The sequence below is a fragment of the Ptychodera flava genome, chromosome 2 (assembly GCF_041260155.1).
Source record: "Ptychodera flava strain L36383 chromosome 2, AS_Pfla_20210202, whole genome shotgun sequence".
NCBI lineage: Eukaryota > Metazoa > Hemichordata > Enteropneusta > Ptychoderidae > Ptychodera > Ptychodera flava.
Window position 1 is genome coordinate 15,659,308 of NC_091929.1, and position 23,206 is coordinate 15,682,513.

General features: G+C 36.2%; 1 protein-coding gene across 1 annotated transcript in view; it reads left to right on the plus strand.

Moving 5' to 3' along the window:
• LOC139115704 (uncharacterized) overlaps positions 1-23,206 on the plus strand; it is a 381,257-nt gene that overhangs the window by 205,728 nt on the left and 152,323 nt on the right. The window lies entirely within an intron of this gene.

Here is a 23,206-nt window from a genome sequence, read left to right on the forward strand (position 1 = left end):
GTCAGTGTCAAATGTTCATGTCGCCGTATGTACATTTTTTATTTTTTGAGGACATTGACAGAATACAAACTATTCAGAATAGTGCAAAATGTCATCAATAACAACTGGAAGCTTCAGGTCGAACAACTTTTGAGTAACAATATAGGATCACATAACCTATGAGTTATTTGTAGTGTCCTCATAGCCTACAATGTATAGTGAATCAACATTTCAATGAAATTCCAAAATCAAATTTCTTGCACAACCATGGACTTGAAACCACTCTAGTCTAATCATTAACATTAATACTAATAATTAAGTGTACATAAATGCACAGATTTACTAAGTTTTGTATTGGAAAAAAAATATTCATAGTTTTGTCATAGACTGCTATGCATAGTGAATCGACATTTCAGTGAAATTCCAAAATCAAATTTCTTGCACAACCATGGACTTGAAACCACTCTGGTCTAATCATTAACATTCATACTAATAATTAGGTGTACATAAATGCACAGATTTACTAAGTTTTGTATTGGAAAAAAAATATTCATAGTTTTGTCATAGACTGCTATGCATAGTGAATCAACATTTCAGTTAAATTCCAAAATCAAATTTCTTGCACAACCATGGACTTGAAACCACTCTGGTCTAATCATTAACATGAATACTAATAATTAGGTGTACATAAATGCACAGATTTACTTAGTTTTGTATTGGAAAAAAAATATTCATAGTTTTGTCATAGACTGCTATGCATAGTGAATCGACATTTCAGTGAAATTCCAAAATCAAATTTTCTGCACAACCATGGACTTGAAACCACTCTGGTCTAATCATTAACATTAATACTAATACTTAGGTGTACATAAATGCACAGATTTACTTAGTTTTGTATTGGAAAAAAATATTCATAGTTTTGTCTTAGACTGCCATGTATAGTGAATCAACATTTCAGTGATATGCCAAAATCAAATTTCTTGCACAACCATGGACTTGAAACCACTCTAGTCTAATCATGAACATTTATACCAATAATCGAGTGTACATAAATAGACAGATTTGCCAAGTTTTGTATTTTAAAACAATTATTCTTATTTTTGTCATAGACTACAATGTATGATGGATGAACTTTTTATGCGAAATTCCAAAACAAAGTTCTTGTACACAGATGCACGTGTTACCACCCTCTTCTAATCAAGTACAATTATGTCAATTATTCAGGGTCCATATATGCAGAAAAAGTGCATATTATTAATTGTGAAAGAATTTTTTTACAGTTTTGTCATAGACTCCCATGTATAGTGAATCAACATGAAATTTAAAAATTACATTGTTTGTACACGCATGCACTTTTTACCTGCCACTTCAAGCAAAGTACATTTACATGAATTATCACACACATATGATTTGAAATTTTTTGGACAAAGCGTTATATCAGCCACATTTTGCCTTCCTTTTAGGAGGGGGATTTCAAAAGTATAGCAAGTCAGAAGGCGGGTCTTGAACATATTGCGGGTTTGTTGGGGGGTATTGAGTAACAGGGGAGGGTCATTTATTTTCATGCACGGATAAGGGGGAGGGTCACTAATTTTTGTGCATGAACTTTTGAAGGGTCACTATTTTTGACGCAGCGGTGTTTCGAAAAACACCGGCCCACCCCCCCTGTAATTTGTGTCCAGTCCCTTATAGTGTTCGCGCCGTTCAGATGCAGTCTATTTTTGTTCTCGAAAATAATACAATTTTGTCTGAGATAATTTTTCAGCTCTTTGCTATTTTTGAAATTCTATATAAACTTGGCAGGAGGTTATGTGTTGTGTGATGTATGATGTCATCAGCATTTGCTCCGTTTTTTCGCCCTTGCTATTTAGTACCTACGACTGGCAATGATTGACAACTTGCCTACTGCCGATTAACCCCTTGACTACGACTACCTATGGCGCTGGATATATCCGGCGCCATATTGAATTACCATATACCTTGAGTGCCGGAAATATCCGGGCACAGTTAAATAGGCGTATTTGCTTCGTTTTTGTCGCTAAAAATCCCGTAATTTCGGCGTCGGCACGCAGCGCGACTAAGATTGATGTATTCCGATATGGGCCTGAATGTGATTGCGCCCCCGTACGTCCGAGTATGGCCAAAGTCCGGAAGCAAATGTCGTGACCCATGACCTCGACCCTGAAAGGTCAGGCTGATCACAGAAGTGTCGCGCTGATTGTTTAAATTTTCAGAAGTACTGACGATCGCAAAGATGTTTATGGTTTGTATTTTTAATGAAACGAAATGTTTATTTATTGAAAACAAATGATTTATATGTAAATATGTTCTATTAACAGCAATATTCGTGAATGAACCTAGAGGAAATACAATTATTTACTATAAGCCAGTGAAATTTTATAGCAGCCATATTATCAATATGACTGGTCACATGACTGGTCATGTGTCTGGTCATGTGACCAGTTATGTCAATGTATTTTTAAATATTGTGAATTATTTTTTGATAAATCATAACCATTTTAGATGCAGGTCTCTGCAAGAAAGACATAAAGTAGGTGTTTACAAATATAAAATGGGTTGATTTTCAAATACAGAATCACGTCAGATGCTGATGTTTGTGGTTCATTTACTCTGCCTTTTGTGAGAAAAATCTTAAATAGGTACATCTATAAATAAAGTAAAGGGTAGTTATTATTACATATATGTAAAGACGATGCCATGAAAATTTCAACTGTATTCAAATTTGCGTCATTTTATGGAAAAAACGATTAAAACACGTCCTGATGCTTCTAATATTCATATTCTTTGCCAACTCTGGTCACATGATTTGCCATGTGATTAGTCACGTGACCTGGAAATACAAAACTTATGTATGAAAAAGTAGGAAATTTCATGCTGATTCAGAAAATATATGGTTTATTGGTACTTACTTAATTTTTACTCTAATCAGTGTTCATGCAATGACCACACCCACGATTTTATCAATATTTACATAAGGGGCCTGGTATATAGAATACATTGGCCTTGGTAGTCAAGGGTTAATGATATTATTCCAAAAGTAGTTCAGAGGTTTAAACGTGGAATAGTTGGGGGAAGTTCTTTTATTTTGCAAAAAAATGTTAATTCTTGGCTTGTGCATGTGATAAGTATATTATTCTAAGTGAACTTATACGTGACAACTTGGACTTCTTTTTTTACATCCATGCTTTGATCAATCGACAAAATTGTAGCTTTCTAGCGACCAAAATTTCACGTCAAAATGTGATGGTTATTTACAAACATCATAGGGATATTTTTCCTAATCTGAATAGCTGCCATAGCGCTGATTTTGCCAGTTCATTCTGCTGACTGTGAAAGGAGATTTGTGTGCAAAACAACATGACTTATGACAGAAATCAACTTGTGCTGAACGGCTGGACACTCTAGCAAATATTATGGTAGAGGGCCCTGAAATGGAAAAGTTCAACTTTATCTGTGCACTTTCACACTAGAACAAAGTCCCATAGAATTTTCATTACAATGTCAGTTGATGTGTTTACCGAGTGATTGTGAAAAAGTTGTTAAGATGAATGATTTGTTGAGTCCTTTATTTATTCCATGCATATAATAAGATTCATATTTGGAGTTTGACTCTTTTTTAACATATTTATCTTGTCTCACAAAAATCGTTTGTGGTCCCGCTTCATGTTGGTCAGCGGGACAAAATGTCCGACATATTTTTTGCTGGTGATAACACTGAGTGATTATCTGCAGAGGAAAGAAATAATGTAGCCTTTCCCGACCAAATTCCTTGAAATAATTGTATGCATTTACTTAAAGATAATTACCTTGCTTTGGTCCTTATTTCAATCTTTACTTGATTGTGAAGCTTCTCTGGCTCGAATCTGTGAAATGAAGAAAGATTATATTAATGTTAATTATAAATACCAGTGTCATAGACATACAGCTCATTGTGTGCATGGAAAATTTCTGGATTTAGCAACTTAGCATCTGCAGAACACAAACAATGCCTCGATGATGTCATTAAGTCTTGAGTTTCACTTCAAAAATTTCATAAAAAGACCTGGAACCATCTACCGTTATATTCTCATATCACAACAAGTAAAGTGTGTGTGTGAGCTACAGCGTACATGTTTGTGCAAGAAATAGATTGGCTATGTCATTGTAATCATGGATTTGGAAATATTTTGGCTTTCTGACATTCAATTAGAATAAACAAATGTGACTTATCTTAGAAGGTGACAGGCTTTGAAGTGAATATGCATCCAAAACAAGTTCTACATAATTTCCATAATCCCATGAAAAATTGCTCATGTGACCTGGATACACTTTTTAATTTGAAACCAATTTTGACAATCAGGTGAACAGTTTCATTAAACCACTGTCATCAATCCCCTAATCACAGTTAGCGATGTCTTACCCACATCTTTGCAACTCCTCTGCTGCCATTGGTATGTGGTGTACTCTTTGACTCCTGTGTAGTCATTCAGCTTAGGGGTATACTCCATATTCCTCTGTTGTTCTTTCGGCTCAGTCACAATCAGGGTGCTCTAGAGTGTTTCACTTTTGTCAAAATTTCATCTTGTAGACACATATCTAAATTTACTAAATTCACAAAGCTTAAGGTTTGGTACATATTTGCTTGAAAAGTTGTGAACCAAACTTTCTCAGTATTTCCATGGCAACCAGTTCTTTATTGTGTTGACACACCGTCACGGACACTACAAAATATTATGAGTTGATGGAGAAATAACATAGTAGACTATACAACATTTGTACAAATATTCTTTTTAAAAGTGTAACCAGAAAATATATACATCTGTTGTAGAAAATAAGATGAATGTATCAGGATTTTACCCAGCTTTGCATGATTTCCTGCAAAATGATTTGTTACGAAAAAAAGAGAATTTTTCATTTTTTTCTCCCATGAGCTTATGATTCCTCTAGTTTACAGATTTGCCCTTTAGTACATTTAAATTATTTTTTACTGTAATTGTTGAAGTCTTTAGAAAACATTAATAGTATTTGCAGCAAAATTTTGCTCATTTTTTGTTAGTTTTCTAGTCATTTTTGTAGTATGGTAAAAGCGTCACGGACACTACACATTCAGGAATATGTGTGTGAAACAAACTATTGTTTATTATAACCAGTAAACCTGTAAAAACAGTAAAATTATGACAAGAATTGATTACAAACAAATCGAAAACATATTATTAAGGAAGTTTGACATAAAGAATATTTGTAGTACTGGTATTTTTCAGAAATACAACACTGAATGCAAAAATTCTTGAGATAACTGGTATGTAGAAAATGTTACTATGCAAAACTGTCGTAGTAACACTATAAAGTGAACAATAAATGATTTACTGAACATTTTGTTTCCAACATATTATTGTGATCTGTATTTCAGTAGCATCACGGACATTACACATTTGAATACTTAAAGGGGCAACTTCTTTATCAGTTTTAACAGACAATATTAAACACAAATTCTCTATATCAGAAGTCTAATTAAAGTCATGAAGAGTATAATATGATACTCTTTTGCCACTCATAGTGATATTTGTAGGTGACTGCAGGAGTATTTAAAGTATTTGGTCAGCATCTGTGTATAAGGGACTGGTCAGTTTCTTCGGCCTGGGGGGGCCGGTGGATTATTTTTTGCCGACGTCAAAAAGTGGCTGACCCCCCCTATTCAAAATTTTGAAAACAGGGTGACCCCCCTATTCCAATTTCGAAAACAGGGTGACCCCCCCCCCCCCGCGCGACATAGGTAAAATATATATATATATATATATATATATATATATATATATATATATATATATATATATCGTATATATACTATATTTTAAATTTTACATATATTTTAAATAGTCATTCTATGTTTTAATGAAATTGTTGACATATCAGTTTTAAGACAGGAATTTCAAAGTGTCAATCTTAAAGTTTGAGCCATAGAGAGCTTTTTTAGCCAAATCTGATGTTTACAGTGTTTGAGAAGACCTTTTCTTGTAACATTGAAACCATAAAAGCACAGCTAATAATGACAAAAACTGCCTTTTTTAACTGTTATTTTGTTATTAAAAAAGCATCTTTCTACCAAAACCCGAGAAACAAAGGAAAATAATTGCATCAATGAGAAGGAAAGATATCTTGTCATTTTTCTATCTCTAAAATAAGTCACTGTATCAAATATATATTGTGAAATATTAGTGCATGTTGCTTTCTCATACTGAATTCTCATTGAGAGAACATAAAAGTATCAGGAATTTGTCATCCTTTACATATGAACTGCAGATTTCATAATGGTACACTTTCACATAGCAAACATCAAGATATCTCTGACATATATCTTTGATTTATTAAAGTATGGCGCCCGAAGGGCGCGCCGAAAAATATGAAACATCCTGATATCTCTGATGTATATGCCTTGTATATTAAAGTCATGCACCTGAAGGGCGTGCTGAAAAATGTCTGATATATTAAAGTAATGAGCTTGAAGGGAACGCTGAAAATATTGAATACAGATATCTCTGATATATGTATGCTTGATATGTTAAAGTTGGGCGTGCTGAAACATACGACTGATTATTAAAGTTACACGCGCCCGAAGGGCGCGCCGAAAAATACAACTGAATGATGAAATTTGTGGCTGACACTAGCATTTTAGGCAATGATGAGCCTGTGTCAAAATTCAAAAACACACTGACCCCCCCTATTGGGCATTTCAAAAACATGGTGACCCCCCCTATCACCAAAGTCAAAAACAGGGTGACCCCCCCCCCCCATGAATCCACCGCCCCCCCCCCCAGGCTGAAGAAACTGACAGTCCCTAAGGGGAAAGAGGTTGCAAATCTGACTATTTATGGTGGTACTGCAGTAGTGTGGGCTCCATTATGGATCTTTGTCAATAGTGATGTATATAAGGGGAGGATTTATGTCCCGTAATGTTATTTTTCTGTTTTATCCCCTTGTTTGCATTATAAGGTTGTATTATTTGTGTTTGATAAAATTTAAGTCGTGTGTTGTTTGTTTATGGAAAGCTATGGCGAGACATAGTCGGATCTAGCATGTGGTGTCTTTTGAATGCTGTGATCCTGAAATCAATGTTTCAAAACCCAAGTGTGTGGTTTCTCCTCAGTCGCAAAGTCCTGTCTTTCCTAAGTTGTTGTGTCAGATATTTTGATTTTTATATGCTTGTTCTTGTTGTCGTTTTTATGTGTTATTGGCTTAAAAAAATAAAGCCAATATTTCCATATTTTTATCTTGTTTGTGATATTTTTTGTGATTTTTTTTTTGACAAGTGTGTCTTTTATGTTTTTGTTTCTTTTGTAGGCTATTATTGGGACTCAGGGAAAAGAAAGTCTTGCAAAATACTGACAGGAACTTGAAAAGGACGAAACATTAAAAATCCTTTTCCCAAACCACCCAATAATAACCCACAAAAAGAAACAAGAACATAAAAGACACACTTGTCAAAACAAAGTCCACAAAAAGAGACAAAACGTTAACAATAATCTCAACACAAGATAAAAATATAGAAATGTTGATGTTATTTGAAGCTAATAACACGTGAAAACATTAACATCAACAAGTATAACAAAAACAACAAAATATCTGACACAACAACTTAGGAAAGACAGAACTTTGCGACTGAGGAGAAACCACACACTTGGGTTTCCAAACAGATTTCAGGATCACAGCATTCAATAGACACCACATGATAGATCCGACTATGTCTAACCATAGCGTTCCCTTAACAACCAACACACGATTGAAATTTCATCAAACACTTATAATACAGCCTTATAATGCAAACAAAGGCTTGAAACAGAAAAATAATTTTAAGGGATATAAATCCTCCCCTTATATACATCACTGTTGATATAGATCCGTAACGGAGCCAACTCTACTGCAGCACCATGATAAATAGTCAATTGTGCAACCACTTACACTTCTTATATATCGCCAAAGCTTTCCCTTAACAAACAACACACGATTGAAATTTCATCAAACACTAATAATACAGCCTTATAATGCAAACAAAGGGTTAAAACAGAAAAATAATTTGAAGGGACATAAACCCTCCCATATATCAATCACTGTTGACAGAGATCTGTACTGGGGCTAACACTACTGCAGCAGCATCATAAATAGTCAGATTTGCAACCACTTTCCCCCTTATATAATTCAAAAACACATTTTCTTTTGTTTTTAAAAGGATGTATTATGGTCTATGAAGTTTACTTCAGATGTCAGGTGAATTTAAATGTAAATGCAGTAAAAATGGTTAACCACTTGTTAGGTGTAGTGTCCGTGACATGAAGCCAGTTGCAAATGGAAAGTGGTTTAATGTGAAAGTAAATTAGTTTGTTCAGTGTTATGCCTTAATTTCACTATAAATAACATTTCTATCTTAAAGTTATATAGGAAAATAACTGATAACACTATTTCTGTTCCTTTTTTAAACCCCTATACCGTTATTTCATAGGACAGTTTTTTAACATTACAATCTTAAAAGGTAGAAAAAACATCTTTCACTTGTTTAATATATTTCGTTTGATGTCTTACTCAAAAACTAAGTTACTCTCTTACAATAATGTAACTTCAGCTGGTAAACAATATAATTACCAGCTTAAATCACTGTAACAAGTAATGTATGGATTTGGTGTCACGGACACTACGGCTGTCACGGACACTACATTTGGCCCCTTTTTGATACACTGAAACAATACAAGTGGTAAATGGATTATATTTTTATAACACATAAGGAAGGCAAACAGGGCCACTTTGGCTAATGACATCAGATCTCTACTATCTGAATATGGCTGAAAGTTATGAGGGTGTCACGGACACTACAAAATTTTGGGACAAAAAATGTGGGCAACTTTCATGATTTGTCATTCATAATCAATACGTTGACCCTATAAACATTTAGTACCAACTAATCACAGTTGGTCTTCCAATCAAATAGATGTTTTAGGAAACATTCTAGGGTAATGTTTTCCAAGTGATAATAGAGAGATAAATCAATGCTGTTGTCAAAATATAAAAAGCGTAACGACACACCAATTTCACTTGTTATCACGCCATTTCCATTCAAATCCATGTATTAAGATGAAATAACTTGCAAAAGAAAGAACAAATGCTATGTGATACTTTAAATATTGTGAATAATCGAAAAAATTAATCTAACAGTTTCAAAAAGTGAGTTTACAAAATGTGCTTTTTCAGATGAAACAGCGTAACGCCCATTTTGACCCATTTTTAGGGTACTTTTTTCACTACTCAGCTCAAAATCATCACAAAAACTCCATTTTTTCGATGGGGCCTGTTTGGTTCTACTGGTTGTTTCATATTAAGAACAATGTTTCATTAAATTTTGCTCAACATTTTTCTATATTAGAGCGTAACATGTCGAAATCTGTCTAGAGCACCCTGATTGTGACTGACCCGTTTGGCTGTGTGGAAAAATGTGAGATCATAAAACATTTTTCAGAATGAAATGTCTTGCACATCATATCAAAATATAGAGTACCATATCTTCAAGGACGCACCCAAAATCATGATGAATAAAAAGTCATGTTTGTTCTACTGTAATGCTACCGACATATCGCAAGTGCATGTGTCACCAGATTACATATTCAAGGGAAAAACGTGCTTCAAATAAACATTGATGTGTTCAAAAGTGATTCTGTACAGTGATACACAAACAATTATCTTTGCACTCACAGGCACAGCTGCAAAGATTAATGTACATCTGCTGGATTTTACTCTTGGCCTGTACGTCAACTTTAAAATGCAGTAAATTTTCCATCAGGTTCACACACACATCAGAGGGCACCCTGTCACCTAATGAAGATGCCACGGCCAGAACAAATGTCAAAAGATATGTGTTTTCACTTGTTCCTAGATTTACTTACTGTCAGTTTTTCCATGCTGTGCACACTACACCTGCAGAATTCTTGAAGAATGCTGAAAGCCCCACAGTTAGTGTCTGAAAAGGAGTACAATTTTGTCAAGAATCAAACATCAACATTTGTGAAACATTGCTATTCACATGTATCACGTCATAATGTGACAAGTTTTATCTTATGATATAGCACTGCAGCATTATTTTGTTAATTACAGGAACCGAAGGCAACACATATTTGTATAACACATCGCTTTCATTAAATCATTTTATCAGAACTCTGATTCTTCAATCGTTTAATCACGGTAATTATTTAATTTTCTAAATATTATATTTAATATAAGTCAAGCTGAACTTTTGGCTTGGTACTAAGGGGCCTTGTATAATTAAAAATGTGTACAGTAAACCAAATCGTAGGGGTTTTTTTTGGGGGGGGGACTTGGCTGTATTTTGATTACTGTGCACAAAGATCACACAGCATGACTTTATATCTCAACATCTTGCTACACGTTTTTATATATCCCAACTACCAAGCTGTACTGGTCGGCATGTAACAGGCCAGAGCGGTGTGGCACCGGCGCTACATCAGCTTTCCTTTGACAAACATGTGGTTCAGTGCATGTGTAAAACAACATAGCAATAATTTTGGAAACACTATTTCAATTAATTTCATTCTTATGGCTGGGTCATTGTTGAGTAACAGAAAATGTTTCAAAAAGGGAAGTTGCAGGTGAATCATCATTATTCATTGGCCTCTTACATGTAAACAAACCGGTATTCCCTGGTATTCAGATTATGCAAACTATATTGAAGCCATGAATCAACGTAACAGTATAATGACACTTGTATTGCAATCATCAAAACAACATCGCAAATCAATCATCCATGACAAACTTTACATGTTTCACGTGACGCAACCTTAGCAAAATTGGTTTCCGGGTCAAATTCTTTTTATATTATATATCAAATTGGATAAAAATTTGAAAACACTTGTCATATAAAATTCCCTTGAATTATAAAACACTTGAAGTTTGAGAATGAGTCAGAATGCAAAATTTGACGTGTACTTTCATTGTGTTCACTGTAGACCAACTACGCTCACGGACAAAACTAAACAAACCGAAGTCTTCTACAAGCTCAAAGCCATATGCATAAAATACCGTCAAGGACAGTGTGCTCACATTCGGTTTGAATCGGTCCATTCCAGAAATATTTAAAACAGGAAAAACAAGAATGTCAAAAGCAAATAAGATCTCCAACTTAGATATTGGAGGTCATCTTTAGGAACATGCATATCAACTTCTATAGCAATGAGGACAAGCAGATCCTAAATACATAAGCAAATGTCAACACAACAAATAGACAGTGAAGGCCTGATATAAAGAAAAGGTGGGAGTGGGTAAAAAAATGTACAAGGGATCTGGTAAAAAAGTAATGCTACCTCATCAATCTTCTAGACCCTACCCCTCCTGAATATCAAATGTTCCATCCCTTGGTATTACATAACGCCAGATGACAGGAAATATATTTACAACCTTGGGGAGTTTTTAATTAATGCGATGAGTGTTATCATTCTAATGTAAACAGCACTTAAGTTAGTTACAGATAGTGAAATGCCTTCCACTGTGGGCGGTGATTACAACATCTGGAATTATCCTGGATCCAAATTTCTCATAAGGTCTTGTATTTCTCACATAGAAAAGTTGCAAAAATTGGTCCGCAATGAAACAAATCACCTCAGCTTTGTTTTCTGGATCAAAATTTCCTACAATTGATACCAAATATGACAAAATTATGTTCACAGCCTTCAAAACTGTCTCACAACATATCCTGGGTTGGTGTAGGTCATTTAAGGTCACAAACTGAGAAAATTATCTAAAATATACAAATTTAGGGGTTTCCCAACACTTTGAGCAGAAAACTTATCTAATAACACCCCTCGGGACTTTATACAAATTACAAAGCTATCAAACAAGTACATGTAATGTTGAGAACAAGTTTTCTTGACCAAAAATGACAATATTGTCTTAAAAATATAAATTTGTATATTTCAGGACAATTTCCACATATCTAACTATTGTCATCTCTGTCGTCTGTGTACCAAATAAAAAGCTGTCTGTCCAGGGGTTTTAAAAAGAAAATACTGTTTAAGATGTTTTGACCAAAAATGACAAAATTGCTCCAAAATAGTAATTTTCCCAATTTTGTCTTAATTTCAACAAATTAGAAGAGTAACACCCTCGCAAAAATCCAACTCAAATGTGAGAGCCATAGGGCTGGCGGTTTCAGAAAAAATAATTTTTACTGACAATGTTAAAAATCACCAAAAACATCAGCAAAAATACAAAATTAAGGATATCTTCACAATATTTATAAAACTGTGTAAGGTTCACCTAAAGTACTTGCACACAATTTTCAAAGCAATCAGAACAGCAGTTCTTGAGTTATTAATTCTTGACCATTTTCACATTTGTAAGCTCATTTGCATAATTTTGGCAACGCAGACTTCATTTGAATAAAATCCCATCTATAGCCAAGGATGCATCCACACACCAAATACCAAGCTGAACGTGCAGCGGTTTGCGTGTTTTTGATGTTGACGGACAAACATACATACGTACATATTAACACACATACATACATACATACGCCATCGACTTCAGCTTATACAATAAACTCACATTGGTATAACTAAATGTGACTTAACATGTAAATGCTCTTCTTCATCATTCGCGATCTAAAAAAAAAGACTACATATGCGAATATGTCACTAAATAATTGATCAAATTAGTTGTGTGTACAATAGATTCATTATGGCAAACAATTTGTAGATTTCTCTGCAATTTTCTCTTGGACAGACAGCACAGAGGCCTTTACACATTATGTTTCTTCTGTGCTGCTGTCGATGAAATGAAATCTCAGAGGGTTGATTTTCTCTTGACATGCTGATACTGAACTAGTTTGTGACACATCTAACCACGAGCACTCTGTTGTTCTGAATTAATAGTCTGAATAATCTAAGCGGCTTATATGTAAATACGAACTTTGATGATAACTGTGTAAGAAATTTATAACAGAATGCCGTTCAGATTGAAATGCCGACTTAGCTACAAAACCAGATCAAGGTCGGACGTGTCTACGTGAATGTCACAAGCGACCACATCGACCGCATTCTTTCGATGCTAAACGCCGCGGCGGAACGACGCACGCATATATACGCGTACTATAGGTACGCTCGCGCGACCTGCGCTGTGTCGTTTCACATAATGATATATATACACAAGGGTATGCAAATCATTTCTGGACGATATTATTTACCGATGAAGTGAGTCGAATTCCGTCGCGAAAACGACGTATGAAATTTGAAATGGCATCGTAGCACACATCAAGTTATGAAAATGACAGACATGTAGTAGATATTCGAAATATGACCGAGAATAAATGCATCGCTAATCCTGACTATGTGCGTTACAAATTGCCGTTATCCGGTAGCGACTTTGGATGTTCGAACGTCGCAAAATATGCTAATATAGCAAATGCCGTTCTGTGGTTTCGTCATGCGCAGAAGAAATGACATATTTTTTTTATTTCTCTTCGTAGTAAAAACCTTTCAATATGATCTTCAAAGAAGAACATTTAAGGTTTTTTTCCGTTTAGTGAAAGTCTTTTAATAGAACCCGAAAGATTTTCTCAAATGTGCAGTTTTTTTTTACTCAGTCTGTTTTGGTCGTACGAAACGTGAACAAGCCTTGCAGGTCAGGGTTACATTTTCACATTTTTTCTTTGTTTTCATCCTATATTTTACTTTCTATCGTCAGTGAGTTACATTTCAAAAATAAAAAAATTGTTTACCTTTTGCAGACGTTTTAGAGGGTAATAGTATCTGTCCCCCCTGTCCCCCTTTTTTTTAACGCAAATTGTCAGGTTCGTATGGAAGACCGGTCACGACATGCGACATGCGAGTTTTTTTAAGCTGCGACATGCGAGTTCCTGAACTGCGACGTGCGAGTTGCAAAACTAATATGGCGTTTGCATACATGTCATTTCGTTCTCCTCCTAACGATGGATTACAGAGGTAGAGACGAGCTTATTTCTGCATACTTCTACAATGGATACACCCTGGGAGAAATAGCGACCACGTTAGGACTCCGACAGAAGACCGGTCATGACCTGCGACATACGACCTGCGTCTTTAACTGTGATCTGCGACCTAACCCTAACCCTACCCTAACCCTAACCCTAACCCCTAACGCTAACTAACCCTAAGTTATGCCGTTACAATTTTTCTGTCCCTTGGCCTAACCTCCAGGGTTGAGAGCGAAGTAAGGCTTTTTACGAGAGAAAACCTAACCCCTAACCCTAAACCCTAACCCTAACCCTAACCGCAGATCGCAGTTTTAAAAACTCGCATGTCGCATGTCGCGACCGGTCTTCCATAGGTTCCATGTTCATATGAGCATACCCTTGTACATATACATTTCTAAGGCCGGGACAGCAGACGACAGTTCAGAGGCGCTAGGCTCTCGCGTGCATAGCCGTCGTCGCGTTCACGTTCCATTCCAGCCAACGCGCTCATGTACACGGCAGTCATAGCAACGTACCATCGTCATTTTAATACGCGCTTCATGATTGCGGTAAATACGCACTGCTAAGAACTCTGCCGTGCATGCCGCGGTGCAGAGTGACCGGGTGTGAGAGAAAGAATAATCAGTTGGGTGAACCAGCAGAATGCGACTGTTTCTTTTGTATAATAATACCTCATTTTTGTTGAGGGTTTTAAATTTTTTTAATCACGATGGAAGTTATCAAGCGGCAAACGGAAACTAAAATACGAAATCAAATTTAGGCTACACGGTTATACACCATCATTTAAGAACAACAAATGCCCGTGATTTAACTGGCATATTAGGTGCAATCCCATTTTTAACCCCCAAATATTTTTGCGCCGTCCACCAGCAGCCATCATGATTTAGTTGAATGGAATACATGTTACTGCTTCCCCCTTTTTACAAATTCCAAACCACGCTGTGGTATAAGGTACCTGTCAACCACGTAGATGTATAGTGTCACTGTGTAAATGCGTTTGCGATGTTGGACGGTGACAACAATCAGCCGGCTCAGTCGAATTAAAAGCAGTTTTCGCGCTAGGATTTTTTTCAAATTAGTGGCTTCCCTCTAGAACGCTGAAACAATGGGGCACATACAAAAGGAAGGCAACCACACACTGGCATCGGCGGAACTTGGCAAAAATTTAATCCTGAGCAAAGAGTTTTAACAAACCAGCTCCACCCTCCTCTAAAATACAAAACATTGGGAAGAGGGGGGAGGGTGAATTTTTGAGCAGCTCACTAAAGTCGACTGCCGTAAACAAGATGGCTGACACATCAAAAGTGACATCAGTAAAGGCGGGAAAATACTCAACATAGAGGGCGCCCCTAATTAACCCCAAGCAGTTTGGTCAAAATTAGCCACGGTCAGCTGGTGTGGCTAATTTATGCAAAAAAACATTAGCCACAGCAAAAATTGATTAGCCACGCAAATATTTTACTCAAAACACAAAGATGTGCAACTGATGTGATTCTGTTATTCAAAGTAAACAATGTCGATAGACCTATGTAATTCTGACATATTTATCCTTTCCTGTAATACATGAAATTGTACTCATCTCTATCTTTATTTGGAATTTTACAAATAAAAAGACAAAAAAGTGAACAATGTTGGACGTCACATGAACATTTCTAAACACACTTCATGAGCAAATCATTTTTGAGTTACTAACTCACTAGTTACCGGGCTAGACGACAAAAATATTGCTTGCTCACTGCTCAGCCTGTTTCAACTGGTCTGCCTGTGACTTGCTGTTTAACTGCCTGCTCTCCAGCTGCAAAATGTGAGGGTCTGACATGAAGATTATTTACCTAAATTTACGAAACGTGTGTATCAAAATTATAGCAAAATATCACAGACTTTTTTCTCGTCTTTGAAGATACAAATCAGTTTATTTCATTAGCGTTGAGCATTACTGTTAATACGTGATATGGCTACATCATATTTTGTGCTTTCCTACAACCTCGGGAGCTCAATGTGAATTTCTCTGCGAACACAATAACCCTATGCATTGGAAGCATTCTGCTCCTTGATACCCATGTAATAATTGCGGAAATAACACTGGGTGAAAACCCTATAATACAGGCCAATACAGGCATGTATTTTCGCCTGTATTTAGGGTAAATACATGTTAATAAACTGCAATGCAGAGTAATACAGGAAACACAAATACAGGCCCTGTATTGTTACCTGTATATGCACTCTTACAAATACATTTTAAATACAGGTAAATAAAGGTTAATACAGATTATAAATACAATCTGTATCAATCATGTATTTGCCATGAATTTGTATGTTTTAAATTCATCTATATTCATTCCTGTATTTGGGATGTATTTCCATGGCTTGAACTTACCATGTATAATGCCTAGATTTGCCATGAATTTCTTAGTCCCAAAGAAATCTAGAGTGAACCATTTGGCTAAATGGCTTGACGCATTGCAGAATTGAACATTGACAAGGCGTGCGTAGACTTATCTTGCCAAAAGCCTTGAGACAGAAACGAACATATATAACATAAAAGTGATAACTGATTATCAAACTGCTGAAAGGGAAACACAAGCTGTCATTTTAGGAATGGAGCTAGTTTCAAATAAATGGAGCTAATTTCAGATAAGTGCCAGGTTGTAATATGAAAATAGCTGGAAGAAGAATGAACTGCTACCGTGAAAGGAGAGTTGCCGAAAGAAATTAGAAAAGCTTAAGTATAATTGTAGTGAGTGATTTGATCTATGAAACTTGTCGAGAACAAATTTTTCAAAAGTTTGTTTTAGATAGCATTTTAATTAGTTTGATTTTTAATTCAACCTTATATTCAAAAGGTTCACAATATATTGGAAGTTGACGGTTGGTGTTTTCTGCCCTGGTAACAATCGATTATTGTGGTCTGACACGGGAGTAATGACTGTGGTTTTTTTGTAAGATCATACTAATCACACCTTCGTTACACTCGTCAGTAGACTATCAACATTTTGTTATTAATGATCGTTGCCTGATTATTATTGCGTTTCAAACAATCATACAAGTGTGCTACTAGTGTGTAGATCATTCTGAAGTATGCAAGGAAGTGATTGTTTCATGTACAATAATTGTATCATAAGTTTATGTGTTATTTGCAACTTTGTCGTCTTGGTAAAATGTACAATTTTTATTCGCTTTTCTTAGGCTTGATGTAGCCATCAAGGCATGGGCAGACCTCGATGGTGTAGCTAAAATGCAATATAGAAGCCGTAATTTGACTTCACTCGTTATCACTGTTTGGGGTACGTCAGGATCACAGTCCCTCTATCACTGTGGAAAGAGGGACTGTGTCCGGATGCATGCCAGCCGTCATTTTACACAATGGAGACTCATAGCTTGCATAGCTCATGACATTCACATTATATTTTTGAGCCAGTCCGTCTTGCCATTGGGGGCAGAGATTGGCAGAATGAGATGGAAAGAGTTGCAGATAACCTCTTCAGTGATTGGAGACTGATCAGGGACATAAAAAATGAGGGTTGACTTTGGCATGGATGTAAAATAAAGAGATGTTTGGGTCGAGATGACTGTGACTTGATCACCTTGTCCCAAACCAATGTACCCGACCATAGTCCCTCCACCCATGGACGGTGACAAAGCCTTGCTTCTGTGATCATCATTAGATGTCATAGTTTCATAGTCTATACCCTCATAGTTTTTACATTTTTACAGAGCCGTTGTCGTACTATGAATGAGAAATGTAACGCCATAAGGACCATGCCACAATCTGTTTACTCTGTCAAATTATTTTACCATGTTTCCACATGTACTGAAAGATTTTTTCATTAAAAAAAAACGAAGAGAATATATCTGTTTTGCAGGACAGATATTCACTGGCAGTCCAGCGAAATTGTTCAACCGGGCACGATACACTGAGTGTATGTCACGGTCCCGTGTGTATGGAGGTAAAAGCGATCACGCTGAACAAAAATGTTTTAAGGCTTTATTGGAAAGAAAATACACATTTCCCAATATTGATTTGTATTGTCTATTGCTGTAATGTGTGTTTTACTATGTCAACCTCAGACCATATTTTGATATGCCTCCAGACATGCAGTCTGCACTGAGTGTAGAGGCCCTCCATCACGGATCTGTGTTCTGTGGGAAAACCACCTTGCCACCTAATTTACCATTCTTCCTATTATAATCAATGTATTGTTTTTATTCAACAGCTACCTGTTAGATAAGCGCCTGCTAATTGACTAATCTGTTGACACAAGTTGGTGTTTGACAAGCCTGCAGCCTCCGTACAGGCCCTGGCACTAACCACTATTTCAGTGGGCTGCTTTTCCGATAAGTTTGCAAACTTGCGAAACCAACATCACAAGACTTTAACTCTATTGCTGTGTTCTACATGTTTCAATGTCAGTCAGATTTCAGGAAAGTATCCATACATTTTCGTAATCGTACGGCGTAATCGTGCAACCCGACGGCGATTTCCTAAAGAAATGAACGGTTCGTGGAAGCGTAAAATCTCTCTCTCAGTCTAGCCGTTTCGATGTTTTGATTTGTCGTCATTTTTTCGGGTTCGCGGTCAATGTTGCGGTCAACTCAATGTTGATATCCATAACTGAACTGGTATTCCTGCCGTGTTCAGTATCAGACACTCAGAACAGGAACGACGCTAGTAATATTGCGTCTTTAGTCTTGAAAGCCAGTAGAATTAGAATTTTTTTTTACATTGCAACAGCAGGCGATAGTTAGTTGCAGAAGTCCTCAAAACCATAGACTCTCGAGACATTTCTCGAGGGTCTATGTCAAAACTGACAACAGTACGCTCGAAAGTTGTTGTCTGAAACAAGACAGTAACATTGATCATGCCGGATTTTGCGTGGTAGCTGTGGAAACCGGTGGTTTACTCAGAAAACATGTGATGTATTACTTACTGCGCCCTTTGGGCTTGGACTTTTATCGTTTTGCTCCTCACATCAACAGTATCGTTCATTCACGTGAATTTAACACGATTGGAACTAATTTGGGAAAATTGGATGAGAGTAATTATTACGAAAATGTAACGAAATCTAAATTTTTAAAGCTGAAATTTTACAAAATGATAGAATAGTGTAAATTTGAAATATTGTTCTCATCGGACAAAACAACGAAAACACAACGATTATTGCATACCTCTTTCATCGGATTCATTTTTATCAAAATAAGTTCATTTTTGTGTAAATGTACTGAAGAAAACGAGGCAAAATGCTTAAAATTTCTCCAATTGACGAATTTTGAGTCAGGGCACTTTGAAATGCCCCTGACTTTTTCATGAATTTAAGGCTTCATAACATAAAATTGAGTCAGGGCACATTTTAAAAGACCCTGACTGACTTAACTGTAAATCAATCGAAAAGCTTCATTTTGGTCGAGGAAAATGACAAACTGACATTATTACTAGTGTTTCAGTAATGAAGAAACTACAGACAAACTCTCATATTTTCATCCAAATGTGAATATTGTTCATATGTTTTGAACAAAATTGCATTAGATACTATCATGCACTGATTCTTACTCATAAGATTTCAACAGCATCGCAAATTGTGTATAAAATTTTAAAGATGGTAAGCAAATATGGTGTAAAATTAGAGAAATTTCTAAAATTCTTGAGAAATTCTGCCAATCCAATTATCCAATTTAGTTCCAATCGTGTTATTTGTAAATTTATCAATTATAATACTCAACTACCGAATGCATCAAACACAAGGGTCACAGTCACGGGTCGAATTCGAAGGACGTTCAGGAAGAGACACAAGTGACGTGTCTGTGGTGGAATTTATATCGGTTTGGAGAACATCATACGTCTGTTAAGACCTCAAAGTGGTCCCTGACTTCAAAGTGGTTCCCATCCTAAATATCCGGTAGGATAGGGGGTTAAACTCAAGTCTTACGACACTTACCGCATAATCGACGCTTTTTATTGTCACATGGACGTTTCTGATGTAATATCAGCTGCTATTTGATACTTCAAATTGGGAAAAAATGTTTAAAAATAAGGGCTGAGCATAGAATTAACAACAGGGAGGGCCAGTGTCTATATCAATCATGACTTCTCTATAAAGTGACTCACTTGAAGTCATATCGACATTATGAAGTCATTCTAATCGCTGCTCTTAAATACATAAACGGATATGAAATACAATTTGCAGCAGTGCTGTGGCGTATCAATCGCGCTTGGGGCCAAAATTCATCGCCACAATCCAGCCCAAAGACACTTTTGGTAGTTTACTTCGACCGGGACCATAACACTGTTTGGTTCCTCACGACCCATTGTCTACTTCTACTAGATACCTCGATAATATAAACATGTATTTTCAACAATTTTCCCGTGAGCCGACGTCCACGACCTCTGCAACGTTTGCCCTCTCGCGTAAAACGCATTGAATACGTTTGATCTGTCAAAAGTTCAGAACCAAGCAGAAACAGTCGACGGCTCTTAAAAATGGATGAAATTAGATGTTGCCACATTCGACATAATTAACGGAAGTAGGAGATGAGTCATAGATAGTCAGAGATAAAGTAGGTACATGTTCATTTATTCAAGGATTAAGCTATTTCATTATTTGCGAAGTAAATTAAAAAAACTGATTGGCATAGTAGTAAACTACGGAAGAGGTCTATCTATCTGAAGCGATATCCCTTGACACGAATGCGATCTATACGCCTTAGCATCATGCTACGTATGCACAGATATGAAATACATATGAATAAGGGATCGAGACAAATTTCTTGGGGGCCTATTTTTTTTATATATATATATATATATATATATATATATATTTTTTTTTTTTTTTTTTTTTTTTTTTTTTTTTTTTTTTGAATGTATCCGATACGTACGGTAGTGACGCGATTGAAGTAGAACATTACCTATAGGAGTTGAATACAGCAGAGAGAGTGTACAATCATTCGAATTTTCCGGGACCACTTTGAGGTCAAAAGGACACTTTTGGAGTCAAACTGATTTCTTTATTCAATACTAAAAGTCGACAAAAATCAAAGGAAGTGTACTATAGTCCTATTAGACGTATATCATTTCGGACATAAATTTGTGTCCTAGACCCCAGCGTCGCTCAAGTTGATTGGTAGGTCTTATGTCCTATGTCCCATTTGCGTTCATTCATTGGCTGCCTTTATGTGCTCAAGTCTCATTAATATTTACTGTTCCGAATGCAACTCATTCATTGGCCGCCTTATGTTCTTGTCCTTGCCTCACTTTCGTTGTTCCTTGTCTCGTTCTGTCATGTGCTCATTACTGTAACGCATCTAAGAGCCTAGGCAATCACTACCAGACAGGTAGATCGTAGTCTCAAGGTTTGTGAAGACAAATTTGTCTTCACAAACATTGCGACTACGCTCTACCTGTCTGGTAGTGATTGCCTAAGCTCGCAGATGCGTTACAGGTTAAAGTAATGAGCACATGGCAGAGCCAGACAAGTAACACTCGAAAGTGAGGCAGGGACAATAACATAAGGCAGCCAATGAATGAGCTGGATTCGGAACAGTAAATATTAATGAGACCTGAGAAGATATAGGTAGCCAATGAATGAACGCAGATGAGACACAGGGACATAAAACCTATCAATCAACGTGGGCGACGCTGGGGTTTAGGACACAAACTTATATCCTAAATGGTATACTTCTATTAATACCTTATACTTCACAGGTCGCATGTTACATTTTTCAAGTTAGAACATTCCTTCAATTACGAAAAAGAAGTTGAATAAAGCAGACAGAGTGTACAATCATTCGAATTTCCCGGGGACCACTTTGAAGTCAAAATGACACTTTTGCAGTCAAACTGATTTTCTTTATTCAACACTAAAACTCGACGAAAATCCAAGGAAGTGTACTATAGTTCTATGAGTACCTAATACTTCACAGGTCGCATATTATATTTTTCAAGTCAACGCATTCTTTCTATTACATAAACTATGTTGAATATCAGCAGAGAGAGTGTACAATCATTGGAATTTCTCGGGGACCACTTTGAAGTCAAAGGACACTTTTGTAGTCAAACTGATTTCCTTATTTAGTACTAACTAAAAGTTGACAAAAATCCAAGGAGGTATACTATAGTCCTAATAATACCTGATACTTTACAGAACGCATGTGACATTTTCCAAGTTAGAACATTCCATCGATTACGCAAAAGAAGTTAAATAAAGCAGAGACAGTGGTACAATCATTCGAATTTCTCGGGGACCACTTTGAAGTCAAAAGGACACTTTGGGAGTCAAAATGATCGTCTTTACTGAACACTAAAGTTGACAAAAATCCAAGGAAGTGAACTACGGCCCTATTAATACCTGATACTTCACAGGTCGCATGTTACATATTTCAAGTTAGAACATTCCATTTATTACCAAAAGAAGTTGAATAAAGCAGAGACAGTGTACAATCATTCAAATTTCTCGGGGACCACTTTGAAGTCAAGAGGACACTTTTGGAGTCAAACTGATTGTCTTTAACTCAATACTAAAAGTTGACAAAAATCCAAGGAAGTGTACTATAGTCCTATGAATACCTGATACTTCACAAGTCACTTATTATATTTTTCAAGTCAACGCATGCTCTATAACATAAACAATGTTAAATTCAGCAGAGAGAGTGTACAATTATCTCAAGTTTCCGGGGACCACTTTGAAGTCAAAAGGACACTTTTGGAGTCAAACTGATTTTCTTTATTCAATACTAAAAGTTGACAAAAATCCAAGGAAGTGTACTATAGTCCTATTAATACCTTATACTTCACAGGTCGCATGTTACATTTTTCAAGTTAGAACATTCCTTCAATTACGCAAAAGAAGTTGAATAAAGCAGACAGAGTGTACAATCATTCGAATTTCCCGGGGACCACTTTGAGGTCAAAAGGACACTTTTGGAGTCAAACTGATTTTCTTTATTCAATACTAAAAGTCGAAGGAAGTGTACTATAGTTCTATTAATACCTGATACTTCACAGGTCGCATATTACATTTTTCAAATCAACGCATTTTTTCTATTACATAAACTTTGTTGAATTAAGCAGAAAGAGTGTACAATCATTGGAATTTCTCGGGGACCAATTCGAAGTCAAAATGACACTTTTTTAGTCAAACTGATTTCCTTACTTAATAGTAACTAAAAGATGACAAAAATCCAAGGAAGTGTACTATAGTCCTATTAATACCTGATACTTCACAGGTCGCATGT